Source organism: Pinus tabuliformis, chromosome 9 (assembly GCF_031772625.1).
Source record: "Pinus tabuliformis cultivar Carrire ecotype Pingquan chromosome 9, CPIR1, whole genome shotgun sequence".
Lineage (NCBI taxonomy): Eukaryota > Viridiplantae > Streptophyta > Pinopsida > Pinales > Pinaceae > Pinus > Pinus tabuliformis.
This window is the reverse complement of record NC_142307.1, coordinates 774,398,027-774,418,283: the sequence shown is the minus strand read 5'-3', so window position 1 is coordinate 774,418,283 and position 20,257 is coordinate 774,398,027. Positions and strand designations below refer to the sequence as shown.

General features: G+C 30.8%; 1 pseudogene; it reads left to right on the top strand.

The window, feature by feature from the left end:
• The first annotated feature begins 1,915 nt into the window (after positions 1 to 1,915).
• LOC149151014 (SART-1 family protein DOT2-like) overlaps positions 1,916 to 20,257 on the top strand; it is a 63,033-nt pseudogene continuing 44,691 nt past the window's right edge.

Here is a 20,257-nt window from a genome sequence, read left to right as displayed (position 1 = left end):
GTTGCAACAGCGCTACCACAAAGCCTGCTTAGCTGAAGAAGAGTATTGGAGATTAAAATCTCGTAACCTCTGGCTTAAAGCAGGGGATAGGAACACTGCTTTTTTCCACAAACAAGCCCAGGCAAGGAAATGCTTCAATACCATCTCAGAGATTAAAGAAGAGAGCGATATCCATAAGGATTTTGATCACATAAAGAAAGCAGCTTTTGCTCATTTCCAAAACTTGTATAGTGAAGACAAGGATCCAAGCCATTATTCAGATTTGTTAGATAATATACCCTTTGTAATTACTCAGTGAATGAATGAATCTCTTGAGGCCAAAGTCACTAAAGATGAAGTCAAAAAGGCTCTTTTTGATATGGACCCTGATAAGACCCCTGGGCTGGACAGTTTCTCTGTTAGATTCCTTCAAGCTTGATAGCCGATTGTTGAAAAGGACCTCCTCAAAATGGTTCAAAAATCTCAAAATACACAGAAAATAGGAGGCAGTACTAATTCTGCATTTTTAGCCCTCATACCCAAGGAAAAAGGTGCCAATAACTTCAGCAGATTCTAGCCGATTTCCCTATGAAACACAGGGTACAAATTAATCACCAAAGTAATTGCAAATAGACTGAAGTTCATTCTTCCCAAAATAATTCCAGAGAATCAAGGAGGCTTCATCCAAGGAAGGCAGATCATGGACAACTTCATCCTGGTACAAGAGGCAATTCATTCAAGTCTCCTCCGAAAAGAGCAAGGTATGGTGATTAAACTTGATTTAGCAAATGCTTTTGATCGAGTAAATCATAGCTTTCTTTTAAATGTTATGAGCAAGTTTGGTTTTGGAGCAAATTTCATTAAATGGATCCGGGCATGTGTCTCGGAGCCATGGATTGCTCCTCTTGTTAATGGAAGAGCCACATATTTTTTTAAAGCTTCGAGAGGACTTAGGCAGGGGTGTCCTCTATCCCCTCTGCTCTTTGTCATCCAAGCCTCAGTTCTTAGCTTCCTGCTAGACAAAAAGATGCAAGACCAAGAAATTAATGGACTGTGTATTGCAAGAGGGATCAAAAATATTAATCATGCCTTGTTTGCGGATGACACTTTGCTTTTGGGTCCTGCCTCTATCTCCTCTGCCACAAAATTCAAAGCGGTTCTGGATGATTTCAGTGAGGCCTCAGGCAGCGTTGTTAATAAGAGCAAATGCCACATTTTCAGCTGGAATATTACGCCCAGACTGCTATCTGCCATTTCTAGATGTTTGGGCTTTGCAGCTTCCACTTCTTGGTCTTCTTTTAAATATTTGGGCCTCCCTGTATCTCACAAGAGACTTGCAAGCAAAGATTGGCTCCCTCAGCTGGAAAAATTCAAGGCTAAGATTCAAGCCTGGGGATACTCCTGGCTGAATACTGCTGGCAAAACAGTCTTAATTAAATCAGTGCTTACCAGCTTGCCTCTATTTCAATTCGTTGGGCTTCTCGCTCCGGCAACCATTCTAAAAAAAATGGAGGAGTACATACGGAGGTTCTTTTGGAAGGGAGGAAAACAGAATGAAAAAAAGATCCCCCTTATCAGTTGGGAAACCATCTCCAAGCCACTGTGGGAGGGTGGTCTAAACTTTAAAAATCTTTGTCAACAGAATGTGGCAATGGCTGCAAAAATCATTTGGAGGATCATTGCGCCCAATCCTGGCTGGGCCCAAAAGGCTCTCTGGAAAAAATATTTCAGGGGAACAAGATCCAGATGTTTAGAAAACGTGATCCATCTGCCAAAATTTCCATTTCTCAAAATATATGCCATAGCTACCCCTCTCATTATCGCTCACTCTTACTGGATCCCAGGAAACGGGAAAAAAATCAACATCTAGATGGACAAAATCATGAATAAGGAACCTATAGAAGATAGAGCCTCCATCAGCTCGTTGCGCTGCTAGATGGACAGAGAGGAACTGCGAACGCTGTGGGATATTTCATGCTGGAACGACTTGGTCTGGGCAGGCTGGAAACGTATCAAGGTGCCGGATAATCTGACCTTCGAATGGACCACGCTGCTCGACTCCCTGCACGGATTGGCGCCCACACACTCGAGGAAAAGAGATGTGAAAGGTTGGGGGCCGAAAGCCAAAGGATACGCAGTCTCCTTGGGGTACGCTAAACTGAATGAGAGGCCATACGTTCCCCCTAACCCAGCTCCTTGGCAAGGTGTCTCGCGACTGTCTTCATGGCCCAAGGTGGACTTCTTTGCCTGGCTTTTCTGTCATGGAAAAATCTTAACTTATGACTACTTGCAGAGGAAAGGATTCCACGGCCCCTCCATCTGCTCATTGTGCAATGAAAATGCAGAGACAACAGTTCATCTAATTCTAGAATGCAGCTTCTCCAGGCAGATCTGGTCTTTCTTTATCCAAGATTTGGATCCTAATTTCACACTTCCTTGCTCCACTTCTGAACTTTTCTCTAAATGGGCAAACAGATATCCAGGTTCACCCCCTAAAAACCTGATTATTAAATCAGCATGGGCTGTCCTCCCAAAGATTATCTGTTGGCAGATATGGCTAGAACGTAACAGAAGAATTTTTAGAAATACAAAGCAGAGCCACAAAGTCTTAGAAGCCAAGATTAAATGCCACATAAAGGAGTGCTTGACTGATATAAAAGATGACTCCAATCTCAGTCAACAGGACATTGCATGGGGATCAACTCTAGAACTTCAATTTCATCCAGCAGCCAGAAAAGCCCCTACTATTAAAGATTGGCAAATAAGGAAACCTGAGAACGACTTTCAAGATTGGCTTAAATCGCAAGCAAGGCACTTCCTCTTTTTTGATGGAGTAGCAAAGGGAAATCCGGGCAAAGCTGGTGCAGGAGGTGTTGTTCTAAATCAAATTGGGGAAAAAATTCTCTCCTATGCTTGGGGACTTGGATATTCTACCAGCATTCAAGCTGAGGCCTTGGCCCTCTTCCAAGGACTCAAGATCCTCAAAGATCTGGACATAAATGAAGCAATTGTTATAGGCGATTCCCAGGTCATTATAAATGCAATGGTTTCCAATACTCCAGTTTTGGACCTTAACCTAGCAAGGTTGATTACTAGGATCAAAGGTTTGGAAAACAATTTTCAGAACTTGAAGTACTACCATGTGTTGAGAACTCATAATAAAAAGGCGGACATCGAAGCCAATAAAGCTGCCCTACTCTCTGTCGGGGTCAAGTTGAAAGATGAAGAAGAATCATGGGAACCCATTCCATAAATTGATTGTTGCCATGTTCTACTGTCTGCTATTAAACAAATTTGTTTGTATCTTCAAGTGGGGGAAAATCTCTGAAATCGACTCTATGGGTGCCTTTCCAAGGAAGAAATCTGCAAGTCTCAGCTGCATTCTCACCCTTAGCAGTGAGATACATCAGGGCAAAGAAACTCATAATGTAATCAGATTTTCGGCATTCAGGCCAAGATTAATATAAACACTCCATAACCGTTTCTGTAAAAAAAAATAAGCATTATACCATATTAGGAATACCAAATTGAAGCCACGCGATAAAAGAAAAAGTGCCTTGGCATCCCACATGAAGTAACTCCAAGTTTAGTCAACTGTATAACCAGTATAGCAAGGACTAATATAATCCGTTGAAATAATAACTTAACAACCCTTATATTATATAACAATGAATGTAAGCTAATCAGAAGTGAAGTCAACATATGTATGGAATGATATACACGAATCTAAGTTGAATCTTACATTATTGAATCTTATATTATGTATTCTTACATTACAAGAAATGTTACTCTTGATGGTGAACCTCATTAGTAGAATCTTACTCCCAATGATGAACCTCATTACCCTCAATCAATTCTTATGTGATTTCCTCGAAAGCTTCTTCAAATATTATTATGGATCACAAAAGTCTTAGATCAAATGTTACTCCTTTGTGTTTAGTATTTTACTGGGTGTTACTGTTTTTTTTTTAATTTCCTTGTCTAGGAAATTTAAAGCCTTAAGACAAATAAATGCATCCAACCTACAACATGCATCCATTATGCCTGGTAAATAATTAAGTGAAAAGAAACAATATATTGGATGCTATCGAGGAGATGTTACACATTCTCTCTCTCCACTCCATCTCTGTAGACCCCCTCTCTCTCTTCCGTTTCTCTCCCTTTTTTCTCCTCTCCTCTTCTCTCTCTTCCCTCCTCTCCTCTCTCACTCACTCTCTCCCCATCTCTCCCTTGTCATTCCCTCTCTCTCCACCTTTGTCTCTCTATTTAATTTTTCTTTCCTCCCTCTCTCACCCATCCAAGTCCATCTCTCTCATCCAAGTCCATCTCTCTCTCTCCCTCGCTGCTTCTCTCTCTCCCCTCCCCTCTCTCTTCCTTCATCTCTTTCCCACATCCCTCTATCTCCCCCTATCACCCCCTCCCTCTCTCTCTACCCTCCAGCTATGTCACTATCTCCCTCCCTCATTCTCCACCCCCTCTTAGCCCCCTCCCCCTCTCTCTCTTAAATTGATCCCATTGCATTGTGTTTAATAAATTATTTAAATTAAAAACTCAATTGGTTGAAAAATATCAAACCTATATTTTGTATCAATCATGTCAAAGAAAATACAATAATGAAAACTTAAAAGAATCATGTAATATTTTTTCTTTGTTATTGTTAGCCACTTTACTTCATTAAGATGGATCTATGTTGGTTCTTCATAGTATTATTTATATTATATAAATTTCACATTTTTATATATAAAAGTATTCTCATTTTTAATTTTATTAAATCATTGATTTAATTTCTATGAGAATATTTTCCAGTAGTAGTGAGGATTGAGGGTTTAGATATATCACACAAGTAATTATAACCTTTTACCTTTTAGATTAAATTAAAAAAAAAAATGTTATTAAATTAAATTAAGATAAAATATTTATAAAATATTTTGATTGTGTAATGCGTTATCGCTTTGGGGCATGTGGTATTAATAAGCCGTGGTATTATAAAAAAGACTATTTACAAGTTAATAATATCCATGGTAAAGTGCGAGTGATATCCATGGTTAAAAATCTTGTCATATTGTTATAAAATATTTTGATTGTGAAATAAGTTATGATTTTTGAGCATGTGGTATTGATAAGCCATGGTATTGGCCCATGGTATTGTAACAAAGCATATTCACAAGTTCATAATATCAATGACAAAGTGGGGATGAATATCCATGGTTAAGAATCTTATCATATTGTTATAAAATATTTAGATTCTGAAATAAGTTATGTTTTTTGAGCATGTGGTACTCATAAGCCATGGTATTGGCCCATGGTATTGTAACAAAGTATATTTACTAATTTTGATTGTCAAATAAGTTATGTTTTTTGGGCATTTGGTATTAATATTCATGGTGTTGGCCCATGATATTGTAACTTATTTACAAGTTAATAATATCCATGGTTAAGAATCTTGGCATATTGTTAAAAAAAATGTGAAATAAGTTATGGTTTATGGGCAATCCATGGTATTGGTCCATGGTATTGTAACAAAGCATATTCACAAGTTAATAACAAAATCAAAATATAACAAATTGAACTTTATTTTATTTTTTGCTTTAATTTTTTTATTATTAATTAAGGCAACATTTAAATGTTGACACTCATACCATGTAGATATTATTCTTAACTTTTTTTATTACTTTTAACTTTTTGTTCATTACTTTTAACTTTTTATTATTAATTGAGCCAACATTTAAATGTTTACACTCATCCACTATATATTTTTAACATTTTTTAATTATTTTTTTTAAGCTTAGCAGTACCTTTCCATTCATTCATTTCAATAATTAGGCATGTTACAATTATGTAAATCGTTCGGTGGCCTTAACCTGCCAAGTGGAAACCTGGTCTCTTGGCCACGAGACCACATTATAAGCCATCTAAAACATAAAACCTGCCAAGTGGAAACCTGGTCTCTTGGCCACAAGACCACATTATAAGCCATCTAAAACATAAATAGTTTGAGTCTGTCTAACCAATCCTTATAAGACCTATAATCTGGAAACCAACTAGTAAGCATAAAAATATAAACATAAATGCTACCTGACATATACAACAAAATTTAAGACAAAATTATCAGGCATGACTTCCAGTAGCTATTCATTTGACGATTCCACCAGAGCAGGATCTTTTGCACTTGAACCTGGCAATTCAGATTGTGGCAGACATGGAATATGTCACTTGATGTAACCCAATCGGGCGTTCTAGTGCTACATCTGAAGTTGAGTTAGCTGGACCTCTTTCTGAATGTCTATGAGACCCAAATCTGAATCCATATTTTTTGCGATGTTGAGGGATGAAATCATAACTTTGACCACAATACATTTCATAAGCCAAAGATATGGACGGACTCTTTATAAATATTGAGGCGGCTACGGGTATGAATAGGGTCAGGGATCATATCACTCCAATCTTCTGCTGGTAGTTGGAGCTCAACTTTCAAATTCAGTTCTGCCTCCCATGTCACAATCAACTGCTTCACTTGGGTCGTGGTCCCTTCATTTTCCTACCCCGCTGATGCAGAGTCCGAGCAGAAGATGAGCTAGTTTATTTTCCTTTACCACCCTAGTTCCTGCGGTCTCCACCACTGCGATGTGAGGCCCCATAGCGAGGAGGATTCTTCACCATAATGACCAGAGTTAGATCACCCTTTGTGAGCCTTCTCGAACCTTCCTGTGCTTGAGAGCCAACCCTCTATACAGAGGTCAAATGGGGAAGCGGCTTAGGCAGACCAAAATGTATACACCAAACTCAAGTAGAGACGAGAAGCATCTGAATATGTCCTCCACGTTCTAGGTGCCACAAACCTACAAACAATAAACATAGGCTCCCTTAGATTCTGAAGAGACCAGTTCAAAAGCCGAACATATGTTCTTAAATCGACGTGCACTCCCACCACCTGTAGATGCTGAGGTTTGCCTACCTTCACACCATGGATTTTCAAATATCGATGACCCTTCACAATATCAAGACGGAAGAGTGTGCGAGGGCATGGGAGAGACCACCCATCGTCCCAAGAATTTATTCGCTCAATCATGCCAATCAACCCCATATGGGCGTCGAACTCCCTTGCACCCCAATCAGGGGAGATTTCTATTATTTTTTAATTAAGCTTACATTTAAATTTTTTTACATATTTACATTACACCTACACATGTATCCTATATGCCTACACATCTACCCTATACTAGGTTGTAGAGTGCCTCCGGATGGAATAACACTATTTTTATTATTTTAAGGAGTTAGCTTATTCTATAATAAATAATGTGAAAACATATTTTCAGATAATTATCAAAATTTGAATCAATTATAATAATATATTTGATAACAATTTAATATTTTATTGATAGGAAATGAATTGATTTGGTGAAGATAACAATTATTTCTCCTAATTACCAAAAATAAATTTAATTATTAATAAATTTAATTTTTCAAAAAAATATAAATAATTATGCATATAAAAATTGGTGATGAAAATAATGTGAAATGTCTAAAAATTTAGAGATTTACGGAGATAAGGACAAGTGGTAGACCCGAGAGGGTTAAGTGGATAAAAAATGAAAACACAAAAAAAAAAAAAAAAAAATTAAAATGTTAATAAAAACATAAATGTTGATAAATCTACATAAATATCAAAAAAAATATCTCATAATATACTACATATTATCAAAATTGAAAAAAGAAACATAAAAATTAACTAAATTATAATTTTATTTTAAATTATTATGATTAATTTCCCACCTGGCATAGAATAGATGGTGATGGGTGTATTGATAAGGCACTCCTTGATGTGAAGGTCACTCATTTGAAACTCCTTGATAAAAAAATCCATCCATGTTAAGGGTTGGTATAGCCCATACCAATTGCAATCTCTTGGTGATTTTGACGACTTAGATACCTTTGGGTTGAAGTTTTTCAAGCCAAAAGTTAAGCATGAGTCTTCAGCTCGAAACTCCATGTGAAAAAATCCAACCATGTTAAGGGCTAGTGTGGCCCAGGCTTGTTGCAATGGCGTGGTTATTTTGATGGCTTAGACACCCCTAGATTTTAGTTTCTCAAGCCAAAGTTTAAGCATGTAGTTATTGCAAGACTCACACAACTGACCAAGCAAAAAAAATATTATTATGAAGGTCACCAGTTAGAAACTCCATGGGAAAAAATACAACCATGTTAAGGGTTGGTGTGCATGCAATCCCTTGGCTTCTCTAGTCAAAGGCTAAGTGTGTAGTGATCCCAAATATCACACAACTTACCAAACAAAAAAAATATTATTATAATTATAAAAGGAATTATTAGATATATATATATATATTTGTAACTATAATTTTAACCATGAAGATTCATCCCCACATTACCATACAAATGCTTAACATTTAAATACATTTTATTACAATATGATTACTTACTAATACTACATTCCTCAAAAACTTATAATTGATATTCATATGGCACATGTTAATATCAAAATTTTTAAATTAATTAATTTAATTAAAAATACATAACTAATTCTGAAATAAATCTCAACCTCTAATGTATAATTGTTATTAAAAATATTTTAAAATATTCCATGCAAGTTAAATCCTACTATCTACTTCATAATTATTGATCATTAAATTTACAATTTGGTAAGTCTTATTTCAAAATAAACATGTTCATTGATTTAAATATCTACATTAAATAGAATTTCTCACACAAATTAAAAATTAATACAATAATTAAAAATTATAAAATTAAATATAACAAAAATGTTAATAAAAAATTATTACAATATCTAATAAGAAAATATAAATTTGAATACTTAAAAGAAATTTATTAAAAATATAAAAATAAAAATAACAAAATTATTCTAGTGAAAGTTATGAATAATTTAAAGGATAATTGTTAGAATGGTAGTTAGTGAGTTTCATTTCCTGTGTACCCACATTTTATTTTTCATATATGTGAAATTGTGCCAAAAATAAAAATAAAAGATAATTTTTATAAATCTAAAAGAGTAAAAAAATATATATATATACTTAGGAACTTTTATAAATCCGGAAAAAAATAAATATACTTGGGAATTGAGATGTTGAAAGAGATGCATTTAGTTTAAATAGCAAGAGACTTAGAGACAAAATTATTCTCAAATAAAGAATTCATAAATAAAAAACTCAAATATATAATGTGTCATATTCGAGGACATTTAAAAAATACTTGTTCCATGCTTGAGCTCATCCTCCGAAGGAAAAAGGGACCAAGTGAAAACCAAAGATATGGAATTTTTTGGAGGAAGCTATGAAATTTTTGTTCCATGCTTGAGCTCATCCTCCCAAGGAAAAAGGGACCCAGTGAAAACCAAAGATATGGAATTTTTTTGGAGGAAGCTATAGAAGTTTTTTTGGATATGTACCATGATTAAAATGAGTTAAATTGATAATAAAATATAAACGTGATCATAATTCAAGTTCAAATAAAAAGTATGCAGATTGGGAATTCCACTCTTTTCTTTGGACATATAAAAAAATAAATGATATAAGGATTTATTTCTTAAAGGAAGTTTTCTTACCTAAAGAATTTATAGGTGGATTTAAAAGAAATTATTTCCTTCTAAGAATCATGATCTTTGAACTTGTGTTTCATGGTTAGTTCTTACGACTCTCTATTAAATGTGGTGGCTAGAAGCTAAAAAGAAGAAGTGAAAAAAGTAAATATTGAGGATTATTTATAAAAGAAAACAAATAATATCTGCACTAATTATGTAGTTTTAATTTTCCAAATTTCATAAGCACGTATACTCTTGTAATTGTAATGCATTTTTATGTGCTTTTATTTTTCTCATGATTTAAAAATCCAAAGAATGTGATTTTTCCTCCTGTAATGGAATAGAAATTGTGAATTTTTTTTGCTGGAAAAAATTTACCTCTTCAACTTCAAATTATACACATTTTGCTCTTTCTTATTTTTAGATATGGTGTTCTAGAGAGTTCATTATAGTGGTATAATGTTCTCTTGAAATGTAAGCAATGCATTGTGTACTTAGTGCCTATATCCTCAATATTATAGGTGAAGTAAATAATTTCATTTACTTCAAGTAAGAAGTTAATGGCTTCTTTAAATGTTGATATATTATTTTTTATTAATGATTATGAGTAGCTAATCAAGGGGATTATGTCCTAATTTCCGTGTGAGTTTCACGTGAAGAACATAGGTTAGTTGCACTATTGTTTAGTGATGAAGAATGACTACCACATTAAGATGTATATATGCATGAAATAAATTATGTGAAAAACATAATTGATCTCTTTAAGATGGACAAATGTAAAAAAAATTGCACTATATCTCAAGCAAAAGTGTAGTTATTGATTAACATGTATCCTAAGATAAAAGTGCATTTACTAATTAACATGTATCCTAAGGAATAATAAGATTAAAAATTTAATGACCACACTTCTATTAACTCTATAATACCCAATATTTTTTTAAATATATAATTATTATAGAAAATAGTCTATATTTTTCATAAAATCATTTTCCCATTATTGTTTTATATTTAGTTAGACATATGTGACCATATCTTCACAACCATATCATTCAAAGTTTACATACTCGGCAACATATCATTCATTGATAATGTCTCTCTTTAAATACTGGGAAACATATCATTCATTGATAATGTCTCTCTTTACATATTGGGCTATTTGTATAATATTATATTTTTATACAAATATGAATACTTAGATAAATTCATCTTTAGAAGGAACATTTCTTGTTCTAAAAGATTTTCTTTATTAAAATGATACCTATCAACAATTTGAATTATTAATATATTATCATTTCCCCATTATTGTTTTATATTTAATTAGACATATATGACTATATCTTCACAACCATATCACTCAAAGTTTACATACTCGGCAACATATCATTCATTGATAATGTCTCTCTTTATATACTGGGAAACATATCATTCATTGATAATATCTCTCTTTACATATTGGGCTATTTGTATGATATCATATTTTTATACGAATATGATCCATTTCTTATTATAAAAGCTTTTCATATTTAAATTATACCTATCAACAATTTGAATTATTTCTTATTATAAAAACTTTTCGTATTTAAATTATATCCATCAAGAATTTGAATTATTTCTTATTATAAAAGCTTTTAATATTTGAATTATACCTATCAACAATTTGAATTATTAATACCTATTAACAATTTAAATTAAATTATTTATAATAAATTACCTATGAACCATTTGAATTATTAATACCTATTAATAATTCAAATTAAATTATTTATAATAAATTACCTATGAACCATTTGAATTATTAATACCTATTAACAATTTGAATTATTAATGTAATTTCTTATTATAAAAGCTTTTAATATCTAAATTATACCTATCAACAATTTGAATTATTAATACCTATTAACAATTTAAATTAAATTATTTATAATAAATTACCTATGAACCATTTGGATTATTAATGTATTGAACCTTATTCAAAGGTCATTTATGTACATAAATGTTTTATAAAAGCTTTTAATATCTAAATTATACCTATCAACAATTTGAAGTATTAATACCTATTAACAATTTAAATTAAATTATTTATAATAAATTACCTATGAACCATTTGAATTATTAATGTATTGAACCTTATTTCAAAAGCTTTTAATATCTAAATTATACCTATCAACAATTTGAATTATTAATACCTATTAACAATTTAAATTAAATATTTATAATAAATTACCTATGAACCATTTGAATTATTAATGTATTGAACCTTATTTCAAAGGTCATTTATGTACATAAATGTTTTATAAAAGCTTTTAATATCTAAATTATACCTATCAACAATTTGAATTATTAATACCTATTAACAATTTAAATTAAATTATTTATAATAAATTACCTATGAACCATTTGAATTATTAATGTATTGAACCTTATTTCAAAAGCTTTTAATATCTAAATTATACCTATCAACAATTTGAATTATTAATACCTATTAACAATTTAAATTAAATTATTTATAATAAATTACTCATGAACCATTTGAATTATTAATGTATTGAACCTTATGAACCATTTGAATTATTAATGTATTGAACCTTATGAACCATTTGAATTATTAATGTATTAAACCTTATTTCAAAGGTCATTTATGTACATTTAAATTAAATTATTTATTATGAATTACCTATGAACCACCTATTATTTATAATAAATTACCTATGAACCATTTGAATTATTAATATATTGAACCTTATGAACCATATGAATTATTAATGTATTAAACCTTAATGACCTATTATTTATAATAAATTACCTATGAATTATTAATGTATTAAACCTTAATGACCTATTATTTATAATAAATTACCTATGAACCATTTGAATTATTAATATATTGAACCTTATAAACCATATGAATTATTAATGTATTAAACCTTAATGACCTATTATTTATAATAAATTACCTATGAACCATTTGAATTATTAATGTATTGAACCTTATTTCATATGAATTATTAATATATTGAACCTTTGAAAACTTTATTTCATATGAATTATTAATGTATTGAACCTTTGAATGTATTGAACCTTATTTCAAAGGTCTTACTTTTGAATGTATTGAACCTTATTTCAAAGGTCATTTCATATGAATTATTAATGTATTGAACCTTTGAATGTATTTCATATGAATTATTAATATATTGAACCTTATTTCAAAGGTCATTGAATGTATTGAACCTTATTTCAAAGGTCATTGAATGTATTGAACCTTATTTCAAAGGTCATTGAATGTATTGAACCTTATTTCAAAGGTCATTGAATGTATTGAACCTTATTTCAAAGATCATAGGTCATTGAATGTATTGAACCTTATTTCAAAGATCAGTGAAATATCATAGGTCATTGAATGTATTGAACCTTATTTCAAATATTATCATATGAATCAGTAAAATATCATAGGTCATTGAATGTATTGAACCGTATTTCAAAGATCATCATAAGGTCATTGAATGTATTGAACCTTATTTCAAAGATCATAGGTCATTGAATGTATTGAACCTTATTTCAAAGATCAGTGAAATATCATAGGTCATTGAATGTATTGAACCTTATTTCAAATATCATCATATGAATCAGTAAAATATCATAGGTCATTGAATGTATTGAACCTTATTTCAAAGATCATCATATGAATTATTAATGTATTGAACCTTTGAAATGTATTGAACCTTACACCTTATTTCAAAGGTCATTTATGTACATAAATATGAACCTTTAACCTTTGAATTATTAACTTATTTCAAAGGTCATTTATGTACTTGAACCTTATTTCAAATATCATCATATAAATCAGTGAAATATCATAGGTCATTGAATGTATTGAACCTTATTTCAAAGATCATCATATGAATTATTAATGTATTGAACCTTTAAAATGTATTGAACCTTACACCTTAAAATATCATAGGTCATTGAATGTATTGAACCTTATTTCAAAGATCATCATATGAATTATTAATGTATTGAACCTTTAAAATGTATTGAACCTTACACCTTATTCCAAAGGTCATTTATGTACATAAATTATTAACTTATTTCAAAAGTCATTTATGTACATAAATATGAACCATTTGAATTATTAATGTATTTAACCTTTGAATTATTAATGTAACTTATTTCAAAAGTCATTTATGTACATAAATATGAACCATTTGAATTATTAATGTATTTAACCTTTGAATTATTAATGTATTGTATTGAACCTTATTATTAATGTATTGTATTGAACCTTATTTCAAAGGTCCAATATGTACATAAAATTATTAATATATTTAACCTTTGAATTATTAATGTATTGTATTGAACCTTATTATTAATGTATTGTATTGAACCTTATTTCAAAGTTCCAATATGTACATAAATTATTAACTTATTTCAAAGTTCATTTATGTACATAAATATGAACCACCATTTGAATATAATTTATTTCAAAGGTCATTTATGTACATAAATATGAACCACCATTTGAATTATTAATGTATTTAACCTTTGAATTATTAATGTATTGTATTGAACGTATTTAACCTTTGAATTATTAATGTATTGTATTGAACCTTATTTCAAAGGTCCAATATGTACATAAATGTGTTGAAAATAACTTATTTCAAAGTTCATTTATGTACATAAATATGAACCACCATTTGAGATTTGAATATAAATAATTTATTTCAAATAACTTATTAGTTCATTTATGTACATAAATATGAACCACCATTTGAGATTTGAATATAATTTATTTGAGATTTGAATATAAATAATTTATTTCAAATAACTTATTAGTTCATTTATGTACATAAATATGAACCACCATTTGAGATTTGAATATAATTTATTTCAAAGGTCATTTATGTACATAAATATGAACCACCATTTGAATTATTAATGTATTTAACCTTTGAATTATTAATGTATTGTATTGAACGTATTTAACCTTTGAATTATTAAGCCTTTGAATTATTAAGGTATTGTATTGAACCTTATTTCAAAGGTCCAATATGTACATAAATGTGTTGAAAAAGCCACGAATGTTCCATTCCTCAATGTCTTCACGACATATGTGACTTGTTAGTGGTCTTAACAAATTATCATCTCTTCACTGATTAGCAATCCGAGTATGAACTTTTATACACATTTACAAGTTTAAGTTTATCGATATGGGACTAAACGTTACATTCCCAGCCTTGGTATTTGTTTGGTTATCTTTATAGAGTGTTCTTTTATAAAGGTTCTTGCATTCGCCACATGGTTACCTATCCATATCAAATGTTTCAACGGTCTGGATCATATCTTACTAGATTAGCGGTGCAGATAATATTAAGGTTGTTGCAAGTGTTTAATGTTTTTACATGATACAGAACACCAATCATTTTGTTTCTAGGTTTTTCTTGACATGGCGTTCTGAATGGCTAGGGTTTGACGTGAGCCCTCGACAACACCAGTTGTTTCATCGACAGTTTGGGAACAGGTGTTCCTATATTCCTCTTTCTCAGGCGCATAGTTCCCATTTGTCATGTAGAAATACTGTGACTCTAGCTGCTAACAAAGTAAAAGAACTACAAATTAAGTACCCAGGGTTCAATTTGCAAAGGTAACACTCCTACTTAACTTTTCGTTCTCTTAATTTGTTTATTACATGCTTCTTTCATTCTCTTTAATAGAATGTTTGATTATTTTTGCTTGCTGGGTTTACAAGGTAACTGGATCTATTGGTTTATTCCCCTGTTCGAGTAACTTCTTAGAGAACTATTATTATTATACTGATGATAAGGTCGTCCCCAGGTAAGCTTTGGAATTGCATGTTCTCTTTTTATGAATTTTTATTCAAATAGCTTGCTGGATTTTCTCCTTTTTTGGTCTATTTACTACTGTAGGAATACTCTAGGGTTTCGTTCTTGAGGGTTTACCTACCGTGTGTATTTATCATTCTGAAAGACATTACCATTCCTCTCTTAACAAGTGTTTCGAGTTAATATGGCTCCGAGAGTCTCAGTTATTCTTCGATTTTTATGTTTTTACTTACTATGAAGTATTTGCGCCCGCATTTAGTTTTTATTTTAATACCCTTCAGTGTTAACGGAAGTGTTTCTCCTCCCTGTAAATCCTAGGGTTTCGACTTGCAGAAGAAATATTGTCACATGGTCTAGGTGAATAGTTAGAGATTTTACGAAGGTTTATTTGTAATTCCGACCGCTCATAGAATTGCATTGTTCTCTTCATACTTCAAATAAGTATTTGTTGTCGTATTCTGGATTTTCTCTTGCTAAAGAAATTGATTAGGGGCATATGTCATCATATTACTGTGGGCTTTTTCAACTAGCTTAATCCTATTATTTATTCACATAAGCTTTTATGTAACACTTGTTCGTTGTTCTTTCTAGGTGGGGAGTTGGAGAAATTTGTTACTTACACAAGGTAATTACTTTCCTGAACAAGGATGCTAATTTTATTATTTTATTTTTCCTTATTTTTATTTCATGGGTATTTATTATTAATTATCGAAAGTATTTGTCTTTTTGTAGATATCCACCAATGGATCTCTAGCATTAATTCCACATCCCTCAGGACTTCTAAGTTCCTGATTTGGATTATACAAATTTTAACATATATCTCAATTTCCTTTCCAGGTTGGAATAATTTCCTCAACCTCCTGGTTCCATATACGTAGCGAAGTACTTTAGAAAATGTATTCCTCTACTATTTTGTGAACTTGATCTGGTTTTGCAATGTCATATAATTTGGAATTTATCATTTCTATAACTATTTATTTTTGTCCAAGGTTGATAATCAGAAGCTACACGTTATATATAACGATTATTATTTGAATTTATATGAGGATTTCCTCATCTGAGTGCACTTAAATCATCTATATACATTTGTATGTTTTCTCTTATACAATCTTGTTAGGAACTAATACTTAATATAAAAGAGATTTCAAAGATTTATATCTCTGCTGTTCATATAAACTCTCTGGTTTTTAAATTCTATTGTATCAAAAGTTTATGATCTTTGTACATCATTTTCGTTAATATGCTAGTTTGGAAATTTCGTTTATTACATATAGTTTATATTAAAATTATTTTCTCCTTATCGCATTTAATCATATTTATGTAATTCATTTCTCTTTCTAACTTCTTAAGTTGTTGTCTCAGGCTTAAAAAATGTATTTATTTATATGTTTTTCTTCTTCTCTTACCATAATAGTCAAAGTTAACTTACCAATAAGTACAAACATATTAACCTATTATTCTTAGTTGAGTATTCATTTATTTTTCTCAACCTTCAGCAAAAAAATATAACACTGAATTTTTTCGAAATAGTAGGTCGATAAGCCTACAGCCTTACAAGTCATCAGTAAATAGAAAAATGTTCTTTTTCAAAATGAAATAAGTTACCTAAGAAAATTGTCTCTTTCTAATTTCATCATTACGTTCCTTTTTTATTAATATATATATATATATATATATAACCATTATTAACCATTAAGAACCATAATACCACTAGGGCTTTTCTTTCTCGATTCAATTTGTTGAATATTTTAGAATCTCGTTCTATAATATGGCTCTCTCATTTTCATGTTCAAAAATCAACGCTTCTCAAAAGTAGTATAAATTAACCCTATAAACTACAACTTCTTGTACAATTTCTGATAAGAATATCAATATCTTATTTTTCCTAATTTATCTACTATCATTTGCACTCACAAGTGAGAACGCATAGTAAAACAAAATTAAAAACCAATTTCCAACAAAGACCATAGAAACCTCATATCTTATTTTTCCTAATTTATCTATTATCATTTGCACTCACAAGTGAGAATGCATAGTAAAACAAAATTAAAAACCAATTTTCAACAAAGACCATAGAAACCTCATATACTTATATGTTTGTACGAACAATAAATCAATTGAAACATGTTATTCATGACTTCATACTATTCATATAAAGTAACATTCTTCCTTTCCTTTCCTTAAACTAGCAAATAAACTTCCATAGATAAATAATAACTTCTCATTCACTAATTAAACTATCCGTTTTGAAGAAAACATATTTTATTAACTTTAGAAACACAGTGAGAAACACCACATGAAGTAATTTTGGAAATTAATGGCTAAATACGTAGCTCCTCCAAGCATTGGCAGAGAAAACTTTGTTTGTCCCCCTAAGAAAATTAGGCCTCCAAGCTCTTTTTGTCTGTCTATTCTCCCTGCTTCTCCAAGCTCCTTTTGTCTGTCTATTCTCCCTGCTTCTTTTTGGTCTCGTCTTCCCAGAGTAATTAAGACAAAAATAACATAATTCTTAGATAATATCCATCTACCACTCTTTGCGTGGTTATTAGCTGCATCCACATCGCGAACAGTGGCAGGTATTTAATTGTTCATTTATGAGCTTTTATTTCCCACTTTTGAAGACAACTTCATGTATTCTAGGAAACATTCAATTTGTCATTATAATCGTTTTCAGAAATTAATCTAATCACCTAGAATAGATGCCTAGGACTTTTATTTTGATGGATAATAATAATTCTAAAAACAATTTTGCAACCTTTTCCCTCTTTCAGCCACTTTTACTTAGCCATTAATTTCTAGTTTGTTCTTATTCATAAAATAAAACACAAATATAGCTTACAACATCAACTATACATTAGTTATTATCAATAAGATTTATGATAATTAAATTTTTGTTTGTCTTTCTAATGTGGTAATTTAACTTTAAAAAATAAACTTATATACATATAAATACAATAAAGTTCTTAAGTTGAAGGATATCACATGCTCCCCCAATTAAATTTGACACCATCCTAGTGTCTCAATCAGATCTTTCTTTTTGAAGCAATTTCAAGATCTAAATCATAGAAAGGTGTACTTCTTTAAAAACATCTTCCAAATCCTAGGTTGCTTCTTCTGGAGTGAATTGTTTTTCATTGAACCTTCAACTGTGCCACTTCTCTATTCCCGAGGGTAACCACCCTTTGATCTATAATATCTAGTGGTTCTTCTAGGAACTCTCCCTCTAGTTCCACCTATACAACATGCCAATCAATTACCTGAGAAGGATCATTTACATATTTCTTTAATAATTAAACATGAAATACATTATGAATCTTAATGTATGTTGGTAGAGCTAGTTCATAAGCAACATGTCCAACTCTAGATAACACTTCAAATGGCGCACAATATCTAGGAGATAGCTTAGCACAACTGCCAAGCCTTAGTATACTTTTCTTAGGTTTTAATTCTAGGTATACATGATCTCTCACATTGAACTTTTTATTAGTTCTCTTCAAATTTTCATAACTTTTCTGGCAATCTTGAGTTGTTTTCATATTTTGTTTGAATTTCTTGACTATATATTCCATTTCTTTTAACATGTTATATTTATTCAGGGTGATCCCAGCTCAAGGTTACCTTGCATCTTCTTCCATACATGAATTCAAATGGACTAATTTTTAGAGAAGTATGATACCTGTTGTTATAGGTGAATTCAACTAAATGTAAGGAATCCTCCCATTTTGTTTGTTTATCCTTCACATACATTTTTAACGTATCCTCTAGTATCTAATTGGTCCTTTATATTTGACCATCAGTTTGAGGATGATAGGATGTACTAAATTTTAGCTTGATTCCCATGTTTTCAAATAGTGCTTTCAAAAATTTAGAGGTAAACTTTGTATCTCTATTTGATATTACAACTTTAGGTGCCCCATGAAGTCTGAAAATCTCTCTCATAAGTATTTATAAATATGTATAGATTTAAAGTTTTACAGGAATAAAGTGTGTTGCTTTACTGATTTTTCAACCATAACCATGGTAGAATCATGTTGTTTTCTGCTTCTTGGTAGTCCAATAATAAAATCCATTGAAATAGTTTCCCATTTCCATTCAGGAATGGGAAATGGTTGTAACAAACTTGCAGGATGTTATTGAGATGCCTTAACTTGTTCGTATTCAAGACATCTAGATACATATTCAACTGTTTCATTTTTCATGTTTGGCTAGTAAAATACCTTTCTCAATGTTGTGATTAGCTTCTTGTAACCAAGATGACCAATTGTTGGTCCTTTATGTAGCTCATATAATACAAAATTGTTCATATTTACTTCATTTTGTATGTAAATATTACCTCTATACAGCAATAATTCTTGGTTGTTACTTGAGAAATCAGATTCTTTTTCTTCGAAAGTTTCATTTTTCTCTGATTTCTTTTTAATTTTCACATACTTCGTATTTGAATTTTCAGTTGTTTTGAATTTTTAACTAAATTTGTTGACCAAATAATTGTTATTGTATTGCGGATTTGATGAAGTTTTCTACTTAGTACATCAACTATCCTATTGTCTTTTCCTTTGATGTGTGTAGTTTCAAAGTCATATTCACTTATAAATGATAATTGTCTTGTTTGTCTAAAATTTAGATTAGGTTGATCAAATAGGTATCTGAAGCTCACATTATCCGTGTTTTGTTGAAATTTCCTCCCTATCAAATAATTTCTCCACATTTTAAATCATGAATTATTGTTGTCAATTCCAAATCATGAGTGACATAATTTTTTTCATGCTCCTTCAACTTTCTAGATTCATAACAAATGGCATGGCCCTCCTGCATCAAAACTCCCCCTAATCATTCTTTTCTTTGATTTTTGCATACCATAAATTCTTTATTGGGATATGCTAACTTT